Source organism: Centruroides sculpturatus, unplaced genomic scaffold, assembly GCF_000671375.1.
Source record: "Centruroides sculpturatus isolate CEXI.00-Female unplaced genomic scaffold, Cexi_2.0 scaffold42, whole genome shotgun sequence".
NCBI lineage: Eukaryota > Metazoa > Arthropoda > Arachnida > Scorpiones > Buthidae > Centruroides > Centruroides sculpturatus.
Window position 1 is genome coordinate 254,516 of NW_019384399.1, and position 23,887 is coordinate 278,402.

At 32.4% G+C, this 23,887-nt stretch overlaps 1 long non-coding RNA gene and 1 pseudogene across 1 annotated transcript in view; one reads left to right on the forward strand and one right to left on the reverse strand.

Moving 5' to 3' along the window:
- Positions 1-14,576: 14,576 nt before the first annotated feature.
- The window catches only part of LOC111618581, a 26,651-nt gene continuing 17,340 nt past the window's right edge, over positions 14,577-23,887 (forward strand). Inside the window, exon 1 of the long non-coding RNA XR_002755594.1 lies at positions 14,577-14,959. This is a non-coding gene — a long non-coding RNA (uncharacterized LOC111618581). The remainder of the gene's footprint in view (positions 14,960-23,887) is intronic.
- On the reverse strand, positions 17,503-18,405 carry LOC111618580 (annotated as a pseudogene).

The following is a 23,887-nucleotide window of genomic DNA, read 5'->3' on the forward strand; positions in this document are numbered from 1 at the left end:
AAAAAAAAAAAAAAAAAAAAACACATATTGGTCTAAAAAGGTGTTATATAAATGTCCATTTCATGAAATAATGCATATATTGATACAAAATTGTACTGACAAATTTTCAGACAAAATCTTTAAAATTTTTATCACTTTTAGATGTTAATAATTTTGATTATTATGAAAAACAATTTTCTGAAGAGAGTTAATTCTTTAAGTAAATTGTATGGAGAATTTTTTGATTTGCCTTAATTATATAGTGAATTTCAATATTTATATTCATGTACAGACTATATTGGCAAGTCACTCTTAGATATAAAATATATTATAAGTAATGGCGATCCGAATAAAGATGTATTAAAAGAATTGTATGATTTAATATTATTAATTTTTACGTCTGTTACATCTACCAGTGCATCTGTTGAGTGCAATTTTTCAACCATGAAGCAAATTCATACATTTGCAAGGAACATTCAGTCAGAGGAAAGATTGTCATCACTAGCCTTGCTTTCGATAGAAAAAGCTTTTAAATACTTTGATGAAATCAACCACAAGCGATTTTTATGATAAAGTACTGTAATTAACAACTTTGCAGAAAAAAATTGTGGAAACGAGTTAGTTTATAAAAAATAATGAAAACAAGTTCTTATATCTTTGTTTCGTGTCAATTATATATTTTAGAATTAAAATAAATAGTGTTTATTTTTGTCATTTCCAGTATTTGTTTAAAATTTTTATGGAAACACAGCTTCCCTGTCATCAAATGTCACAGCACACCACTGTGTATAGATTGTTTGGAACAATGAACTTTTTTGATGTGTACCCTATACCACCAGCACAATAACAGCTTTTATCGTAAAATAATTGTTAAAAATTTCTTATATCCCTTTAATATTTTAAACTCATGATCTCTATCTAATTGTAGTTATAGTTAACTTCAGGTATTTGTAATTGAAATTATCCAGACCTATATGTTTAAATATTTTATCCATATACAATACAATATGTATATTTTAATGTAAATTTATTTTTCTTTAATAAAGAAATTAAATAGCGTCGGTGTCGCCTATAAAATTGAAATTGTACTGTAATAATAATAAATCACGACAAAATTGATACTAGCAATATTTTTTTCCTCCAGAATTTATACTGTTTGCATATTAGCCATACGTTGTATTTAAAAATAGCAAATAAACACGAGATATTGTGTTACGAACAAACACTTTAGTCTTCTTATCGATATAGTATAAAGAACTGTCGGGAATAGAGTACATTATGCCAGTTTGACGTCATTTTTCACTTTAAATACCAAAAAGTAGAAATTACGTCAAATCGATGCAAGTGTACATTATTATGACAACAAGATTTCATCAGTAATACGCATTTATTAACTTGTATAGATATAAGGAATCTCTCCAGCTATCTGGTCTTATTTTGTTAGTAACTTGTATCGGATAATAATAATAATAATGCATATGTTATATAGGAGAAAAATTCAACTCCGGAAGATATATTTGCATCTAGAAATTGTTGAATATCGAAACAGCTGGTATTCATGATCGATTCTGAGTCCAGACAAACAGAAAATTTCATCAATTTTGATATTTCTTTATCTCCGTCGACGACATTTATTTTAAAATTGCCATATATCAAAAACGTTATATTTGATGGTAACGTTTCTTAACCTCACGATGATGATATATGCACACTACATTTCTTTAAATTAATTGAGCATGTTTCGCATTTCTCTCGAGATTGATGTTCGGATTAATTTTGGACAATAATTGTTACACGTTTTGTATTCAATTTTGTTAAATTCACGCGATAAAACTAATACAGTAACCGATAAAATGTTTTAGTTCTAAAACTATAACATTTTATCTTTTTCCTCGAATTATCCGTTATAAAATCTTTCGAATCGATTGATTATTGACCGAGACATTCGTTTTTGTTTCCCCCGAATCATTTTTATCACTATAATAGCATTAATCTCTTTGTTTAAAAGATAAGAATATTGTTTTTAAATTAAAATATTTACTAAAAAGTTGTTTTGAATAATAATACGCGTATTCGCAAAAATATTTTCAATATTTTTTTGTAGAATAATTTTTTATATGTTAAATGTGGTGGTCGTAAACTGGTAGACGCGTAAACGTCAACAGATTGTGTTAATCTATTTATATTATTTTAACATTTTCTTGAAAATGGAGTAAATGCACGAAATTAAAATGCGATCGTCGTCTTGGACATTGTCCGCTACTAATAGAATAGAATTACAAAATATCTGAAATATTTCCGAAGGCGTGGGAGTTCGAAACTCGTTTGGAAAGTCCCACGCAGTCCACGTAATCGAACTCTGTTTTTGAAGAAATGTTCGTGTTCGATCAATTTATCCGGAATGATTCTTAAATATTTAACTACGTAAAAGTCCACAGAGATGAGTTTCGTAAAGCGAAATAGAAAATTATATCAATTGTAAAATTGTTCTTAAAATTATTTTTCTTCTTTAAAAACGAAAAAAAGTTCTTCAATCCGAATTTATTAGAAATCGCGAAGTTTTCTCTTGCACAAAGAGTAAAGTTTTCACAAATAAAAAATTTCCGGAAATCGAATTATTTCCCAAGAACACGGTAAAATTTAATTTTAAATTCAATATATATTCTATAATAATTGTGTGTCTACATATATACACATTTAATTACACACACACGCGTATTTAAGTAATATCTATTTCATGTTATATTTTACAGATGAAAACTATTGGAACTTCGGAGTTGCTGACTGAGGGATAGAGCGTAGGTCAGTTTGAGAGATCCATCCGATATTTAAATATATCGTAGCCTATTTATTTAACTTTCCACACTTAATTCCAAAAGTGGGAATAGTGGAAGAGCGAGTAGAAAATATTGGACATTCATTGAAAAACACTAGCCGTTTTCAGAGGCTTATCTGATTAGCATTTTAGTATTTCATAACAAAATATAATTTTTCTGAGTGTGGAGTAGAGGTTCGCTAACTGCCTATAAACTGTACGAAGGAATTAAGAGAAAATCCAGTACATAGGCTACGTGCCTATGTACAGAAGTTCTTCATTATGATGATAAATGATATTTAGCATCCTTAATGAGAATTCACTGCGAGAATAATAGATAATATCATCCTAATCCAGCGTTGAGAATTAATAAATGATAGATACGAAATAACGAATAGGCTATTTGTGCTGCTCGCCTTGTAAGCAGACACTTTAGATATAGCCTACATGAGGAGATCTTATGCAACACCGTGTTTCGAAACGACTTGAGAAATGTTAAATCACAAATCTTTAAAAAACACTATGAACTATAGAGTGTGTTCCTATAATCTTTAAACAAAATTCACTTTACCACTGCATCAAATGGTTTAAACTTCTCGGACTTCATTTCATATAAAATGTTCGCTTAGAGCTGCAGCTTACAAACATAATACAAGTAGATAATAAAACGCTTCACAGAACGGATTTTTGATTGGGCTGCAATTTGAAAAAAAATTGTAGACCTATAAATTCCCACTGTCGTCCGTTTGTCCTTAGGCTGTGTACACACTAGGCGTTTTGCGTTGCGTTAAACGCGCGTTAGCGGCGTACACACCAGGCGTTAGCTCGGCGTTAGACGAGCGTTTAGTGGAGCATACGCACTGGCTCAGTTTGGAAATGGACGTGAAAGTAATTGCTTGTGTGTCCCTCCTCCATCGTCGCTATAAAAGACGATGGCAGAGGCAAAGAGAATTTTGGGTGCACCCAATATTACGAGATAGACTGACACATGGAATGTTTGCAACGTTGTATCCAAAACTAAGACAAAATAAACCCAAGTTTTTTAATTCTTTTAAAATATCTATAAAATCCTTTGACAGTGGTTGGTCTCTTTTAGATTTCATCAATAAATAGATAAATAGATCAGTATCGAAATGATCGTTCTCCATTTCGATACTGATCTATTTATTGATGAAACGCAACGCAAAACGCCTAGTGTGTACACAGCCTTAATCTCGAGAACGTAGTTAGATGACCACATATGAAAAACGGGCCTCCTGTCCCTAAGATTAACTATATAGGCCTACGAACTTCCGATGCAAACAGGAAGTCACGTTATTTTGATTAAAAAATTTTCCCCCGATAGGTGTTGGATAGATGACCGGCACGACTATTGTTAAAAGAAAAGCATAATGTACAAGGGCAAGACATTACTAATTTGAAGTGGAGAGCATATATTTTAAATTAAATTAATTAAAAATATGATTAAAAATTGCAGCCCGGTATTGTGACGATGTCACAATAAATAATTGCTCGTTTGATGTTTTAAGACCATTCTTAACTGCATGACAAAAGAAAAATTTTAAATGTTTCAAATTATTTTTAATTGCATAGGTCTTTACTAATTGTAAAATTATTGCGCAAATGCATTGGTCATTATTGAGGCGATTCTTTAAATATGAATTTATTGTTCGCGAAGTAATTATACGTTCTCACTAAACTTTCTTTTACTTATGTCTTACTGAGAATCGATCACTAAATCGTAAAAACTTGTTTGATAATAGAAGGTGCAGATAACACCCGCTCCACTAAAATAACGTTCCGCCCCACCTCTGCCTACCCAGAATAAAAATCCTGCCGCCGTTGCTGTTGATTTGATAAAATCGAAAACAGTGTGATAAGAAGTACTCTTAATACAGACAGAAATATAGATAAAACAGAGGATATAGTATTGAAATGGTTTAGATCTGTAAAGATAACGGCAAATGGAAGTGCGGAAATTTTGTGTTAACTTAATTAATTAACTAGCCACACGAATGACATCTGTGACCGTTTTGGCTGGTGCTTCCGCGAGAATGTCAAAATGAGAGACAGAGATTTTCGGGAGAAAATGACCAGTTTGTAATGATTTGTATGCTTTTCGGGTCCTATTCACGAAGCAAAGAAATTTTAAGGAAACAAAGGCTATTGCCTACAGAAGATTATCAAAGTTTTGAAATGGATACCGAAGAGAAGGAGCATAGGCGGTGGTGCATCTAGAAGTTGGATAAATGACGTTGAGGAAGCAATGGAATTTAAAAGGACAGAGAGATGAAAAAGATTGTAGGAGCAGGATCAAAAGAAATGGGTAATATGCAAGGTATTTCATTGAGAATAATCATTGTAAAATAGAAAAAATCCAAACGAAGAAGTATACTTTGTAGATAACATTTAGCTTAATCATTATCAATCATTAACAAAATCATTTCAAGATATTTTTTCAAAAAATTTTGGATCTTGTGTGTTGAGAAAGAAATGATCGCTAAAGCTTCATCCAGAATATTTTTAAGTCACACTGCATTTGATACCGATTAACAAAGTCTATCTTCACTTGGCATTTTCATATGTTATTGAACAAACTATATAGAATAACACGATTTCTATAGACATAATAAGCTTAGAAACTGAATACACAAATTTCCTTAGCCAAACGTCTCTTAAAACAGAAGTTCCAAACCAGAAATGGAAGGAAATAGGAAAAATCGGAGATTTTCCATAAAATAGAGTTGAAAGTATGCAATTATACTTTTTTTACTTTGTCAGTTAATAGAACGATTGAAAGTGTTTTCATTTAAAATAAAGCAACGAGTTACTTGTGAAAAATGTCCCATTTTTCTGTTTCGAAACCGAATAACTTAACCGTGATAACAACAATATAGTATTTCATTCTCAAATGTAGTGGAAGTAATGAACAATCTACCCCTTCAGTATGGCTCCTAATAGGTACCGTTGTCACAATGCTAATGTCAATGACGAAATACACTATATATAGGTGTGCCTATTGTCTATGTACACAGAAGTGATCTTATATAAAAGAGAAAAGGGCAACACTTTGACAGGCCCCCGAAATCGCGAGACTCTATCTTCGTAGTATATTTTCAATAATTACCATTTATCAAATTGGTAATTATTGAAAATATAAAACCGGTTTTTGTTGAATGTACAGAACGATCATTTTGAAAGTCAAATTTGATCTCGAACTACCTCCGATCAGCAATGCATCAAGCGAGACTTTCTTCACTTTACGTCTTGTCTATTGAAAGAGATATTGCTGCAAAACGACTTTTTTTCTGTAATTGATTAATTTAAGACTGCTAAAGAAGAAGGGGCAGTTTTTTATGTGAATTTCTGTATATCTATTAAATTTTTCAATTCATTGTAAAACTGTTGTACATATTTTTATTACACTATATCAGATTATCAGTCTCAATAAGATATTTACTCTGATTGTCAAGAAGACTATACTGTAATTAATAGGTTAAACCTATGATGGGCCGGGCCGGATTAACCCACTTTGGGGCCCTAGACATTTTCTTCTTATCGGGCTCCCTCCCGGCTCTTTCAATTAATAAATCTTGTTAATATTATTTCTATTAAATTGTATACGGACACTGCAGCTGCTTAATAAAAAATAAAAGGAAAATTATTTAACAATATTTCACAGAATGTTAAGAATACATATAATTAATATTATTCTTATCGCTAAAAACAAATTCTAAATTATTTGGCGTTTTACTTTCAATAAGAAAACATATTAGAACACGTATTCTTTAGATTTTAGAATTCGCAATAATCATATAAAAAGCAATATATTTTTGTTTATTTATGTATTATATACAGTTATCCAACAGAAAAGTAAACTATCTTATTTACAAATCTTATAAAAATAGACAGTTTGACCGGGCCCTAGACATTTGTCTCATTTGTCTATGCGATGATCCGTCCCTGATGATGGGCCTATCATATTTCACAAAGGAAGGAACGGGTCGACGCGTCTACGAAGACGGGCCAGATAACTGGGATAATAAGATAAGTCGGATCCAAATCCGAGTCTCATATCAAAACTTTTAGAGATGGATCAACTCGGATGCCAGGAATACCCGTATATTGGGACACGCGCCCACTTTGACGTCGGGTTGTCCTTTTCTTAATCACCAAGGAAATTCTAAAGTTTCATTTTATTTTTAAATTAGTTTATTTTTATCGCAGAAAACATTTTTACTGATGACAAAATTAAAATAAAAATATTTGTTATTAACCGAAAATTTGTTTTAGTGGGTGGTGATTGTTCGGTCGAGTACCGACGTACAGTACCACTGTATTTGATTAACCCGATTTCGATTTATGCGGTAGCATTAATTAACTTTTAAATTATTTAACGCAGTTAATTAATTAATTAAACTGCGTTAATCAAGGGATACCTGTATATATACAGGTATAAAAAACATTATATAAAATATACTGTATATTTATATAATGTACAGTACGTATGATGCTCTTTTTTATAGTCTGCGGGCGCCGCTGTCCAATATGTTGTAGGAAATTTCAGTTACTTTTTAAAAATTGTTCGGAAATGTTCTGGAAATAAACTAAGAGTTGAGCTAAAAAATAAAAAAAACATCTCTTTTTCCTTATGAAATGAGAAATTTGGCACCTCATAATAATTTTGTGTATAGGGGAGATCGGGGCTAGATGTCAGTTTTTACTCTTTTCTAGTTCTAATGTGTATAATATCAGTTTATTTAGGTTTAAGTCAGCGTTTCTCAACGGGAGCGATATCGCCCCCATATGGGCGATTGAGGGGCGATTAGTAACAATTTATATTTTGGGGGTGAAAAACAATTTTTTGGGCTATATAGTAAAACATTATATTAACAAAAATTAGATATTTTATTCGTTATATCATACAATAATTAAACAAATAACATTATACTATTCAATGCAGTACGAATTTGGCATTAGCCTCGGTCCTCGGCATCGGAATTTTGAAGTGAAGGGGGCGACGATTCATTACAGGTTGAGAAACACTGGTTTAAGTGAAAATGCATGCACATATAGTCTATATCTATTGATTGGTTCATAATAAATATATGAACATTTAATAATTTTTTGTCATCTATATCTATATCTATACTAATATTATAAAGAGGTAATGTATGTATGTATGTAAGTTTGTTTGCAGCAGGTAATCTCCGAAACTACTCATCCGATTTAAAACATTCTTTCACCAATATTTAGAATGGAACCTCAGGGTGGACATAGGCTGTATATTATTTCGTTAAACATTCATATAAATTAAAATATATAATCTAGGTTAAGGCTTTTATGTCCAACAGATGGCGCTACGAGTACGACGCCCTAAGTTTGCTTTTCTGTGAGGCATTATGCTTTTCTGTGAAAATGAACTAAAGCAGATCATCTTCTATCTATCTATATAAATAAAAATGTAATGTTCGTTTGTTCCTACCGATTCCTTTGAAATTTTGACACAACGCTGCATTCGAATACGCACGTGTTTTTATATAATATACGTGTCGAAATTCCCCCCACTGAAGGGAGATGGTTAGGATTAGGGCTTACCGTAAAGAACTCTGCTTCTATTTATACTATTTTAGATGTGGTTTTTTGCGTTTTAATAGGGTACGTCAACAGAATGTACACTAAGAAGAAATTTTTCGAAAAATTCCCCCCCCACGGGGAAGTGTTATAAATTTATAATAGATACATTTTGAGCCACAACAACGCGTGGCGGGGTATGCTAGTACTTATTATCTTAGAAACTGTGTCACCTTGTGACATTTGATGGCCGGATGGCCGATCGGTCAAGATAGTAGCCTACTGCTCTGGTGGACCCGGGATTGAGTCTGGACGGGTCGAATAATCCCCAGGAATTTTTTGGGGTGGTCCGTCCGGATATGTTGGGCCCCGTCCCTCACCACCTGGCCGCCCCATTGTGGGACTGGTCGAACCCATAATACTTGCAAAAAGAGGCCTCTTAAGGCCCACAGGGCAGAAAGAGCTAAAAAAAACCTGTGACAACAGACCCCTTAACGGGGTATGCTGTCACAGGGAGCAGGTAGCCTAAGTTCTCACATTTCCTGAGTTCATTTTGATTATGTTAAATTATGCTTAATATGAAATTTACTTGTGCCAATTCTATAAAGGAAGTAGACTATTAATTTACTATTATTTATTCTGAAAAAGGCAATAACTCAAATCTTCACATAGCTACATAGCTCGTAAGACCAGCGGCCGAGCGATCAAGATTAGGTTGGACCTACCGCTCTGGTGGACCCGGGATTGAATCCGAACGGGTCGAAAAAGCCCCAGGAATTTTTTGGGGGTGGTCCGTTCGGATATGCCGGACCCCGCTCCTCACCACCCGGCAGCCTCATTGTGGAACTGGCCGAACCCATAATGGGCTTGCAAAAAAGAGGCCCTCTTAGTGCCCACAAGGAAAGAGTTTAAAAAAAAGCTCATGAGACCAATTTTTACATCTGGTGCACTGAATCTATTTTTCATTGGATCAGTTATAACTCTCATCACAAACCAAACAAGGTATTCTGATGAGTTAGTCTTAGTGACAAGTTGCCCCGTTCGATGTGTGACAATTTGCCCCAAATGAACTTCCATAACAAATCGGTTCATAGTTTCCATTGCTTACAATGTATATATATATTAATTAATGGTGAGTAACAACTGTATTTCCCATTAGGTGGGTCCTTATATTTAATATAGAGGAGAAGGTGGTATTATGGAACCCCAATTATATTTTAGTGAATTGTAAACAAGGTATCGTAACTACACCTACATTTTTTGTGCGAAAAGTACTGGTAACTAGTAAACTAAATGTTCCTAATTGGATTTTTCGCTAGTGTAATTATAAGTATGGTTTTTGAAGGCTTTTGTACAAAAAGTCCGAAAGTAGGCTTAGAGAAAATCGGGTGGTAATATGGAACCTTACTGTATATTTTCAAAAAAATGCTTTAATGTAGCCAAAAACAAATAGGAAAGGACAAAAAATGTTAAATAATTACCAAATTATTTACTCCAATGTATTTTATCGCAAAAATGCTTTTATAATAGAAAAATATGACCTCCATCAACAATATATATTCCAGCAGCTCTTTTTCGATATTCTTTGGACGAATTGGCTTTCTACCTAGTGTCTTTTTCACAAATTGCTCTGGAGGAATGTCTGCTTGCAAATAGAAAGTTCGGAAGAGTTGAGTTCCATATTACTGTAAAAGCACCAATGGGGTCCGTATTTCACGCATCGCCATCTGGAATTAACTTATGTCTGTCAAGACCAAAATTTAAAAAAACGTGAACATCACATAGATTAATACGTACCACTAAGTCTCTGGAACGGAATACATGCACCAGTGAACCTACAACTACACGATTTATGTTTTAAAAATAATTAAATTTACTTAGCATTCAAAACTTGCAAATTTTGAAAAAAAAACAAATTTGCTGATTAAATGCGGACAACCGTTTAACTGAAGTAAAAGGGGTTTTCCCCTTACTATGGATGTCTGCCTAGTTCAGTTCAGCCACATTCCGCTACAGTTCGCCTTTATTATCAGTTTGAAATGGGGTGGTTCCATAATACCCGCAGTGTTCCATAATACCACCTTCTCCTCTATATATTAAAGACCCACCTAATGGGAAATACAGTTGTTACTCACCATTAATTGCAAGTTTTCAAACGGCATAAGACACGGCACATCAAAATTTACGCGACTCGCTGTAAATCTCCTAACCGCCAACTAACGGAACACAATGCAACGGATATTATTCGAATTTTGTAATGATGTAGGCGAGCGGTAAAGGAACATATTCCTAGATGACGTGACCGTTCAGTTTTGATTATATAGGCGATATTTGCACTGTGGCAACTAGCCTCGGTCTTCCCTATAATCATAATTCAAATTATTTTCATTTCCGGTAATTGCATTTTTTAAAATTTTTTTATCGTTTTTGTTTCTTTTTCTCTGTGAACAATAAGACGGGTTGTTTTAATCATACCTATCGTTTATTCGGCAGGCCCACAGTGAGGGCGGCAGGGTGGTGAAGGACGGGATCTGACATATCCGGAACGGACCTCCATGACAAATTCCTGGGGTTGCTTGCCGGAGTCGATCCAAGGTTGCAGGAGCTGCAAGTTGCCGCTACTCGGCCAACCAGCTATCTGATCAATCATCGTCATGGAAAGGAAAAAGTTTTCCGTGTCTGTTGCTTGGGTGTTTGACTGAAAAAGCCTTTATGGTGCCTGCGGGGAGAAAAGTCATCAATAAAAATTTTCCCAGGATAGCAGGCTTTATTGTTTCAACCGTTCGGCTAAAACTTATTACAGTAGAGCGTCGTTTACCCGAATCAATTGGGGACTGAGGTTGTTGGAATAACTTATTTTTCGGATAACCGATTATGTACGAAAAAATATATTAACCTATCCCATGTTGAAATTTTTCTCCGTTGCGTGTCGCTTCGCGTTGAATTTTCGTCGATGTTAAGCCTAACGTAAACTTTTTAAAATAATAATCGTGGCTATTGTATCGTTAAAAATTATTTCTTTATTTTTTACAAACAAAATAAACATATTGAAAAATAAACAAAAAAAAATTATACTTTAGAAGTTAATCTAGTATCAAAAACGTTCGATTCAGCATGAAACACAGTCCTCAGAAAAACACCACACAAAAGTGCCAATGCTGCCAGCTAAAACACACATCAACAAAAAAAAATATTGGAGTAGCCCAAGATATAGCCAAAGATTGCAGCGCCACAGCACTAGCGAAAATTTAAATTTGCCGACTGGAATTCTTTTGGATAAACGACGCTCTACTGTATTACAAATCGGAATTTCATTAAATTTCATTTCCAATTTTGATATCGGCATTGATTGTAATGGGTTATTTAACTATAAACTTTTTCTAGTTACTTCTTTGAATTAACATTTTCCCTACTCATGATATTCCTCAACATTATAAGTATTCAGTAAAATCTGTAAAGTTGACCACTTCTATAACTATAAGTTAAGTTGACGTATTTTTTTTAAACCAAACACAGCCCATAGAATTAACATTAAGTAGTCCTCCTATAACTTGACCACCTTTACCAACCCAAGTCCTTAATCCTATTGTAAATCTCGTTGTACAGTACAGTACTCGTGAACTTAGGCAAGAACTGTACATACCGAGGGTGTGTACTCAAATATTATTCAACTTTACTGTGTTATCTTTTAAGTGGCAGTATCGAAACTTACGAGATTTTTTGTGATTTGAAAAAATTTGAAAAAATGGCGCCGCACGAAAATCGGGATATTGATATCTGCGTAAAACTGCTTTCTGAACAGGTGTTGACTTCCAGAGAGATCGTTAAATCAGTAAAATCTAGTTCCATTGATATAGCTCAGAAGCCGGTAAGCAATATTATTAGTTCTTGTACAAAAAATAATGGAATGAAAATGGTGTCGTTTAAAACTTTGTTCGAAACCTAGGCCTGCGCGCTGCAAAGCCAATATTGAGAAGGTCCACAAACTACTGTCTACACCAAACCCTCCAAGTATCAGAAATATTAACAAGAAAATTGGAACTTGCTAGAGGAATATACAAAACATAATTCTTAAGGATTTGAAAGCAACAAAAGTACAAAAGGCTAAAGTACTGTACATCGCCTTTCCGCGCAACACAAACAAAATCGTAAGACAAACTGTAGGAGAGACACCTGGCGGCAGATAGATCAGAATTTATGGTGACATTGGAGGAAGTATATTTCTACTTAAACTATTGTAATGGAGTTGGAAGATCTGCTACTCTTTTCTTGTTCAAAATGTTCCCGAACTAGGTTGACGAGGTGCTACGAAAGCTGACCGGAAAGTTCCATGATCGGAAGAGAACCACTTCCTCTTATAAATGTTTTAAATGAAGTTAAGGTGAATTCCGACTATTATATCAGCAATGTACTGAAGTCATATCTAGAAAGAAATGTTCCTCGCATGCATGGACAAAGTTATGTTCCATCATGACAAAACCTCTTCTCACACTGCAAACAAAACTGAGGAGTATCTCAAATATCTTAAAACTTCTCCTGGTCTACTGGTCTCAATTATATTTATACATAGGCTTATATATAAACAGGATATTCCTACTAAATCACCGGGCATTAGCTTTTTAGACTTCTTCGGTTTTGGATTCCTTAAACAACGACTCTTCCATCGACATGCTATAACTCTGAGTAGGCTTTGGAAAGTACTTAAAGAAGAATGGTCAAATATAATCCCCGAAAAATGTAAAGGTGTTTGACTCGGTAGTGTTTGGAAACGGCGTTTGGAAAAGGTGTTTGGAAACGGCGATATAGGTTGTTGCCAAACAGCAAGGAGCTCACATCGAACAAATCAAAACAATTAACAGAAGGATTTTTAAAGACATTAATTAATTTTGAACTTGAGTAATATTTTCGTACGCAGTATGCAGATAAAATAATTGATAGTATCTTGACAGAGATTACCGAGGCACATGATTTGGTTTAAACAGCTAATATCATATGCAGAAAATCAGTCTTCTCAACTTCTAGAAAAGATGCTTGAAGTACAAAAAAAGCGTGTTTTTTTTCAAAAAAAAGTTGTGCAGAAGCGTGATCTTTTCCTTTTCTGCTAACTTGTTCCATTTCATATTGTGTAGCACAGCAATCGTTCAGCAAGAGCTACAATAACGAAAAATTTATAAAGCAATTAAATACAGTACTGTATTGCAAACTTGCTCAACTTTATTTGATGTTTTATAATTTATTAAATATTTTTATTGTATTTAATGTAAAAATATAAATTAACGTAAACTGTTTTAGGACAGTGCTGTATAATGCCGACATTCTTGTTAAGTAAAAAATATGCAAAAGTGTAATATAAACCTATTATGGCCTCACTCCTATAAATTGATCACCGTTGGTTCCTAAGAAAAGTGATCAATTGAGTGACTGTCTAAGCCTTAGACAGTCACTCAGTTGACCACTTTTTTTAGGAACCAACGGTGGTCAGCTTATACAGGCTTTACTGTATTTTATAACCCGAAAAACCTGGCATTATATTGATGTTTATAAATTGATTTACAGCTATCAAAATGCTGTAAAACTCGAGTTTGTGTTTGAAAGGAATAATTCGAAAAATATAATTACATAAATTTAAAAAAAATTACAAAAATTTTCTTTCGTAAAATGAATGTAAGATTTTTAAGCCGTGAATTATCTACATTATGAAAAGTTTTGACATATTTATCATTTAATTTCACTAGATCCACTTGTATATAAACAAATGTCCATCTTCAATAAGTGGCAAATATTTATATATTGATAAAAAGAGGTCGGCCATTATTATAATCGATATAACAAATGGTCAATTTGCTAAATAAATTCGTAACATTTTTTAAATTTAAAATAATTAAAATATCTCACTTTTTTGCGATAAAATATAAACTGTGCGCCCTCAAAATCGAATTATTCATTTGTAAATAATGTGAAATCCCCGAAAGAAAATTCGTTATCGATCGATCTCCCTCTTCAAATTTTGTTTATGCTCTAGATTCTTATAAGATTAATCGTTGCGTAAACTATTTTATTAGTAATTAAAATTAACTTTAAATTATTTTAATGTGTATATATTTTTTTCTAACTGTAATAAATTATATTTACGTCATTTCATAATAATATATATTACATTACATAATAATAATCTTATTGCGATTAGAAATAGTTATAATTATTTTAAATTTTTAATGTAATAATGATTAAGTGAACGTCGTTTTAGTTTAAATTTTAAATCAGCAAACACTTAACAAAAAAGAAAGAAAAAAAAAAAGTGAAGGGAGTGTAAACAGAGAAGTTGTAAACTTTCAAAATGTTTTCTTTTTACTGGCTACCGATGATATCATCGAGGAGGAATACGATTGGACGACGTTGCCGTCATTTCTCTAATTTTAGAAAATGACGTAATTTCGGCTGCGGTGAGTTTGAAACGAAATGGGCCCGTTTGGCCTCTGTTATATGAATGAATGCGTGATTGATGCTCTTTAATTCTTTAAAAATATCTCGAAAAATCTTAAATATGCTCGAATTTTAAAGTTATTTCTTGTATATAAAAACTTTAAGATGGTAAGTTTGTAAAATAGTCCATGTAAATATATACCATTAAATAAAATTTTGTAAAAGTTTTAATATTTAAAATATGAAATTAACCTTAAAATATGAATGAAATTGTTATGTTTTAATGGTAGCATTTTCCAACTTGTTCTTATTAATGTTTTGATTAATTGCTATAATTGCAAATGTTAATTGATATTGCTTGGTGAATATGAGAAATCATAAATTCTTATCATATGTATTTTATATAAATTACAACATATTTATCACTGAAACATCTTTATTAAATTTGTCTTTAGCATATTTTATCATCTATAGTTTTTAAAATATAATTAAATGCATTAATTCTAAATTATAACTATATACATTTTACATGTGATGCAAACTCATTTTTGAAGATTTTTATTTAATATATAAAATTACATAATATTCTTTTAAAGTAAATGTGTGTGTATTGTAAGATAGAAAGTTGTAGTCTATATAATTATCTATATTTATTTTGTGTGTTTGTGTTTTCAAAAGTTTATTTTTTGTGCGACTATTATTGGATAAAGCTTACTAGAGGAAATTTATTTTTATCATTATTTCTTCCTTAATAAATCTGTTTCTGTAGCTATAAATAGTATTTCTGAGTGATGAATTTTTAAATTTTCTCAAAATATAGGTGTTGGAACTCCAGTCTGTCTTCTGGTGAATGAGACAACAAATTGCCATTAGATATCAAAATATAAATTATTGTTTTTTTTTTAACTGAAAAAATTAAAAATCATTTAAATTTTAATTTATATAGTATAAATTTATTTACAACAATAGTAATAATAATAATAAATCACCAATTAGAAGTTATACACACTTACTCCACTGAGATTCAAGTGGAGTTTGACCCAGCAAAATGCTTTGCATAGAAAAAGGAATCCCAAAGAAGGATGATCCTGAAATGGAGATGTCATTGATCCATGGATGAGGATAAAGTCTATAAATATTTAGGATTCCAACGAGCAAAACTTACAGAACGTGCACAAATAAAACAAAGACTAACAAAAGAATGAAACAGCACATTAAACTCAGTACTAACAACACAGCTGAATGCAAAACACATTTAAAGTAATAAACATTGCAAATATACTGTGCAAATAAACACAGACACTGCAAGAATCTTTCTACAGAAAACAAAAAATATCACAACTACACAATGCTTTAACTCTTACAGACAAAAATAGTACAATATAAACAAAACATACCATTAAACTTACACCATTATTGTCCTGGATCTAACAAAATACACAAATTAAAACTTCAGGAAGTGGCATATATAATCTAAAATCACCAGTACACTAAATCAGTTAAACTGAAAATATTTAATATAAACTGGTTTAGTGTACTGTTGTGTTTTTAGATAATCCACAATGCACAGACACCATCAAGCAAAAGTACAGAAAGCACTTTTTAAAAGATACAACATTGACAGATGACACTTACAGGAAATGTCACTTAATAAACAAGATTTTACAAATGCAAATTTCATTATATTGTTCTCAGAAAGATCTCCATGGTAGGCACCCAAAGATTTTGGCCAAGATCATGTTGACAGATGACTATCAAACTGTTGTCTGACTCATGGGTATGCCTTTGGAGAATCAAAAGGGTTCATGATTGCTGTACAAGATAAGATCATAAATACAAGAAACTACAGAAAGCAATTTTTAAAAGAAACAACATTTACAGATAACATTTATAGGAAATACCACATAATGCTCAAGATTTTACAAATGCAAATTACAATATATTGCATCAAAGCTTTTAACTGACTATTTACATCAACAAAACCAAATAGCAAATATAATACACTGAAAAGCTTGCACTAAAACATAAACTTCTATACATCCGGGAACCATACTACATATACACACCTCAGACAAAAAAATCCATCACAACAGACAAGACAAGTAGACCATCATCTTTGGTAAACAAAACAAAATCACATACATCATAGATCTAACTGTTCCAAACACTCAATGTACAAAATACATATGCTAAAAAATTGCAAATACTCAGAACTTAGAAAATACTGTCTGTGGAGAATAAATAGGGGTTCATTGTGCCTAAGGTCTTTTCTTATATAGATGTAATACTACACACAGACACAAAAGTCTTGAAACATTAGAGCTTCACAATACACACATCATGTTACAGAATACTGCTACACTAATCACAGTCACATTATCTGGAAGTTCTTAAACACAGATATATATATATATGAACAGCATATATATATATATCTGTGTTATATTTATATATACACTACTAGCCATTAAAATTGCTACACCAGGAAGGAATGCAAAAAACAGAATGATGCTTATTAGACATATACATTATAGTGGGAAGAACAAATAATTAAATTTTCAGGAAATTTGGAGATATAGATCTTGAGAAATCAATACCCAGATTAGTCACCTTTGGCAGCAATGACAACGCTTATCCGCCTGGACATGGAGTCGAACAGAGATTGGATGGCATGTATGGGTACAGCAGTCCATGCAGCTTCAACACTATGCCACAGGTCATCAACTGTAGTGACTGGCAAGTGGTGGTGTGCCAGTTGCTCGGCAACCATTGACCAGACATTTTCAACTGGTGAGAGATCAGGAGAATGTGCTGGCCAGGGTAACAGTCGAATATGTTCTAAAGGTCAAGGAAGGTCAGGACAATACAGGCAACATGTGGTTGTGCATTGTCCTGCTGAAATGTAGCATTACGGAGACCTCGAAGATAGCGCAGAACTACAGGCCTTACCACATCAGAAATGTAATGGCTGCTGTTCAAAGTGCTGGAAATGCGAACAAGAGGTGATCAAGACGTGTATTCAATGGCACCCCATACCATTACTCCAGGTGATGGGCCAGTATGATGATGTCAAATGCATGTTCACAATGCTGCCAAACACAGATGAGGCCATCATGGTGCTGTAAACAGAACTGGGATTTGTCTGAAAGATGACATGACGCCATTCCTGCGTCCAGGTTCATTACTGATCACACAATTGGAGATACTCCTGCCTGTGATGCAGCGTCAAGGGTACCGAAAACCGTGATCACCATGCTGACAGTCTATGCTGCTGCAAACGTCATTGAATTGTTCATGCAGACATTTGTTGTCTTGCAAATGACCCCATTTCTTGACTAAGGGTTTGTGACGTGGCTGTACAATCCGTTAAGGAAATGTGGATAAGATGTCTGTCTTCTCGACTGTTAGTGATGGGAAGCCACTGAGATCCTGCACGGCATTCTGTATGACCTTCCTGAACCTATTGATTCCATATTCTGCTGACAGTCGTGGGATCGCAACCAACACAAGCAGCAATACTGTGGTACAATAAACCGCAATCTTGGTAGGCTACAATTTGACCTCAATCAAAGTCAGACGTGCTGGTAGGCATTTCGCCTCCTTACATGAGGCATAACAACAACGTTTTATCAGAAAACAGCATTCAAATGCAATTTCTGTATGAGAAACCTGCTGTAAAATCTTTTATTTTATACACATTGTAGGCATCACTACTGCCACCTGCCTTACATGAATGCATTGAAAAGCTAATCATTCACATATTACAGCATGTTCTATCTGTCATGCAAATTTCATGTGTGTGGTATGCATCCTTCCTGGTGTAGCAATTTTAATGGCCAGTAGTATATATATATATATGCCTTGACTTTGGTCCAGCATAGCTCTAGGCATTGATATATATATATATATATATACCATGGAGGATATACTATAATAATAATAATAATAACAAAAAACTGGCAATAAAAATGACTACATGGTAAAATTTTGGAAAAAAGATCAAAGGGAAAGTGAATACTGAAGAAATAAGATGGTTAACATCAGGAACTTTAAAGAAAGGAACTAAAGGCTTAATACTAACTGCCCAGGAACAGGCCATTTGATCAAATGCAATTAAAAACTTGGAACTTGAGAAATCAACAACTGATGCAAAGTGCAGATTATGCAAAGAATCTGAAGAAAATGTGGATTATATTCTTAGCTCCTGTGCAAAGATTTCACAAACTAACTATAAGCAATGCCATAATACAGTTGCTAAAAATGATCCATTGGAACATCTATCAAAACTATGTTGTGCCAACTGCAAAAACTGGTGGGATCATAACAATGAAAAAGTTGTAGAAAACTCCAAAGTTAAGATCCTTTGGAACTTCACAATACGAAGTTCTAACACATAATACAAGATGTGAATGAGGTTGAGAAAAAGAAACTGTAAATAATTTTTCATATACTTTTTCTAAGTATATGTAAAGTTATGTGTACCATCCTTTCATAGTTCCATTACTATTGCTCAATCATGAAAGCTAGATGGCAGTTGTGGTATTTTTACAGTGTGTGTGTGTGTGTGCTTGTATGCAATTTTTCTTTATGAGTTAGTTCTACTTTTTGTGATTTTTCTGTGGTATTTACATATATTATAAGCAATGTTACATAACTTCAAGGAGAGATACCAGAAGTTTTAAAACAAGAATTATCTGACAAAGATGGTGATGAAATGGATATTTTTGATGACAGAATGTTCGAAAATGAAGATGACTGAAATGATGAAAATGTTGAATTGAGTAATTATGAAAGTGACACTGAGACAAGTTCATCAGATAACAGAGAAGGTAAAGATGATATTGAATACAATGATTGCCAGTACTATTTAGGTAGAGACAACAGTAAGAAGTGGAATAAAAAGCCAAATTTGAAAATGACTAAAACTAGAATATTATAAAGATATTTCCTGGACCAAGGAGTGAAGCCAGAAACATTTCATCTAAGGAAATCAAACATATTTTTAGATCCGTCTAAAAATTCTCAACGATATTGTGTTTCATTGTATATAAAGTTGACATGTGGAGCATATGAGCATAAGTTCGCTTTATTCGAACTCTTCGTCTTAATGTTTGATTTTATATTTATGAATGATTATGGAAGATCCAGCTTATTTTTCAAATTTAGTAAACCTGAAGAAGAACCCAGAAGAGTTTTGAAAACGTTTATTATTCATCACTTAGTGGTACTAAGCATCGGTTAGTGGTTGCAGTGAGTCTTAATTATTGTTATCCCGGTATGGTGAGCAGATATCTAAAAATTCTCTAATTAGTCTCGGAAGAGAGGAGACCTAATTCTTGCACTCGATGAAAATGGGTAAGATTGGCTATAATCTTAATCTTTGCTATCATTACTTTTTGTCCAAGCAACGTCTGGCTATCTACTAGTAGATAATATTGTAGATTGCACTAATAAATACATCAACAATGTTTCCAGTAAATTTGGAAGAGAAGGGGACTAAAAACATAGCACATATGAACTGTTGGCTTTGGTTAGATTGTTTTATTTGATTGGAGCAAAAAAAGGCAAGCATACCAACATTAGAGAACTGCGAGTGACTGATGACACAGATACAGATTTTACATGCAACAATGAGGTATAAAAGCTTTCTATTCTTACTAAGGTTCCTTGGATTTGATGATAAAGCCAGTAGAGATGAACAAAGGAAAACTGATAAATTGGCAGCTATTTGAAACATTTTTGACTCTTTTTGTACCTAATTATAAGGAAAGTTACAATTTAAGTGAGTTTACTACAATAGATAAGATGCTATATCCTTTTAGAGAGGGTTGTCAACTTAAAGTTGCACTTAAATTGACTTTAAGTTAACTTAAGGTTGCACTTAAGTTGACTTTGCAATGGAGAACAGGAAGTAACTTGCATTGTAAGCTTTTCAAACAACATTTAAAAGAATATGTAACCTCAGTTTAAATAGGTGCATTATGCAACTGCATTAGCCAGCTTGGCAAAGAACACCAAATCCAAGCACACATAGAGAGAGCCCAACTACTACATGCAACTAGAATGCAATCATCTCTCATACACCTGGAAAAGCTAAATATATGTAAGGTGTGTAAGAAAACTAAGGCCATAAATTTCAAAGATAGCAACATTTCTCTAACATGGAAATCTCTATTTGAAGTCCAGAAATAAATACTACATCAACATAAAGGACATAACATCAACAACCAATCAGATGATGACTCTTCCTTAAGTTAAGATGTTTGATTCAACTGCATTTTTTTTACAAACATATTTAATCTGATGATGATAGCTAAAGTTATCAAAAACATTTATCATTAAATATTTTTCATTTTTTTTGTTTGCTTAATTATTATTATTATCCAGTTTCTGCATGCATTGTTTATATGCTATACAGTTCAACTATAATTTCAAATAGTATATTTGTATTAGAATTCTGAAGAATCAGAATTGCTGCTAAAGTATAATTATTGTGACTTAGCAAAGACTTAAGAGTGGTATTATTTGTACTTTCTTCTATTTTGAATGTTAATCATTACCTCAAAGCAATTAATGTTTGAAAAATAATAATAAATAATTGTAGGCTAGGTTTAACAGCTTTGTAATGTCTAATTGCATTGTTAGCCATGTTGACACCTACCTGTTATAGATATTTATATTAGATCTATGAATCCAGGCACCTTGAAACTAGAATGAAAGAATACCAATATGATACTGGGAAGGGACGCAACTCTGCATTTGCAACACATGAAGATAAATTTGTGTTCTGGAGCAAATTGTGTTCAGGCCTATTGAGGATCCTATCATCAGCAAGCAGTCTGAAATCATTGAAATTTACAAACACAGTAGCAATTATACAAATCACCATGATACAAATAGATTATAAAATTCATGAGAATGTTGTATCACCAGAATTTAAGTTCTCAAAGGTGACCATCATATATAACTTCATACATGAAAATAACAGCGTAAGTTATGCTTAAGAGCATAACCTATGCTAATATACAATGGTGATTTGTATGCTTAAGAGCATAACTTATGACATTATTATCAGGATATTTATATATGAAGTTATTATTTACTTGTACATTATTAATCTATACTTTATTTATATTTGTAATACCTTACATTTTCTGTTTAGCTGTTGGGTAATTTTGTACATCATGGTTTTTATATTTGAATGTTAAATTGAATAAATCCATGATACATTTTATATTGTAATGTTTAATTTGGTTGAAGTTCTGTAGTTAAACTTTAGGATAACTAATGAAAGTAGTCAAAAACGTTCATTCCATTAAAAATTATCTATTGGATAAAAAAAAATTTTTAATAGAATTTTATTAACAATGATGATATTGAATTGTATTTGCAACTTCTAGCATTTAATTTCCACCTCATAGATTTTTGTAAAGAAAATTCAATATCAATAATTATAAACTATTACAAAAGAACTTGTATTTTTTCCACCAACATTATATAACAAATTGACATTAAATGAAGACTTACAGTAAGTAAAATGATCAAATGACTTATTAGTTTAGTTATATAAGTGATTAGAAAAATAATTACTTTTACATAAGTTATGGTATGCAATATTATTACATAATGCTCATGAAAAATTTGATATTAAATTCAATAAACAGTAGACCCTTGATTTAACAGAACTTGATTTGATGGACAAAAAGTTCTATCCTGAACAAAATAAATTTATAAAAAATTTTTTATTTGCAGATAGAATATGCTGAAAGAGTGGATCAATGAGTCAGAGTACAAATTACTCAATGTACATTGTAATAATAATATATTTATTTATGCTTATTTATAATAATCTTTTAATACATTCTGTACATTGTTTATTATTAATAAATGTTTTAAAAATATACTGTATTGACTTAACAGACTTTTGACAATAGTGGATACCTCAGGTGAGTTCAAGAAACAAGCAGCTAACAAAGCAAACCAATGATATAATTTATCATTGGTTTGCTTAGTTAACTGCTTGTTTCCTGAACTCGCCCTTCTTTGCCCCAACCTCTCTGTTAAAACAAGGGTTTGATATATAATTATTATTAAATAAATTATCATTAAAGTATAAAGTATAGTGTGTGTATATGTAGGTTAATTGTATTTATAAATGATCATCATTCTCTGTATATACAAAGCATACTTCATGAATTTCATATATTTGGACAAAATCGAAATCAGCACATAGATAAGCATTTATCATATATTGTATAAAAAACAAGAACTGTAAGTTTCTGAGAGAATTGTTGAGAATTCATCAAGGCAAAGTAGGACTGGCACTGCAGTTGCGGCAGTGAAATTTTTGGTGGCAAAACAATTCAAAACAAACTCTGTTGTTCAAGTGCAATGTAATTTTTCCTGCATATTTAGAAAGGATCTGCCATCATGTAACTCATGGAACATGAAAGGAGAATTTCATATTGGTAGAAGGCATGATGAAATTATATCTCTGTTTTCCAACATAGCTCTCTGTCTGTTTAGCAGACAACTGGGGGTTCCAAGGTTGGTTGTGCACAAGATATTACACTGTAAACTCTACTTGAACACACACAAAATGCTACTGCTATAAGAAATTAAGTTGGATGATGGGATTTAGCAGCAGTCTGTTGCAATTGACATATGCAATGCATTGATAAAGAATCTTATTTTTTTAATCCAGATTTCTTTCTCTGATGAAATCATTTTCACTTTTGCTAAAGGAACAGACATATTGTGAGGATTTGTGGGTCAGAAAATCTGTATATTGTTGTGAAATGTATCTATGATAGCCTCAGTTTGAGTGTGGTATATACTGATGCATATACAGTAGAACCTCGATTATCCGCCCTAATTGGGGACTGGGGTTGGTCGGATAATTGAAAAGTCGGATAACCGAAAAGTATGAAAAAATCCATTATTAGTGTAGTATATTATTATATCCCATGTAATTAGTATATTAGTATATCGCTATTAACCTATTTTGCGTTGAATTTTCATCAATGTTAAGCCTAACAAAAATTTTTTTAAATAATAATCGTCGCTATTGTATCGTTAAAAATTAGAAAATTAAGC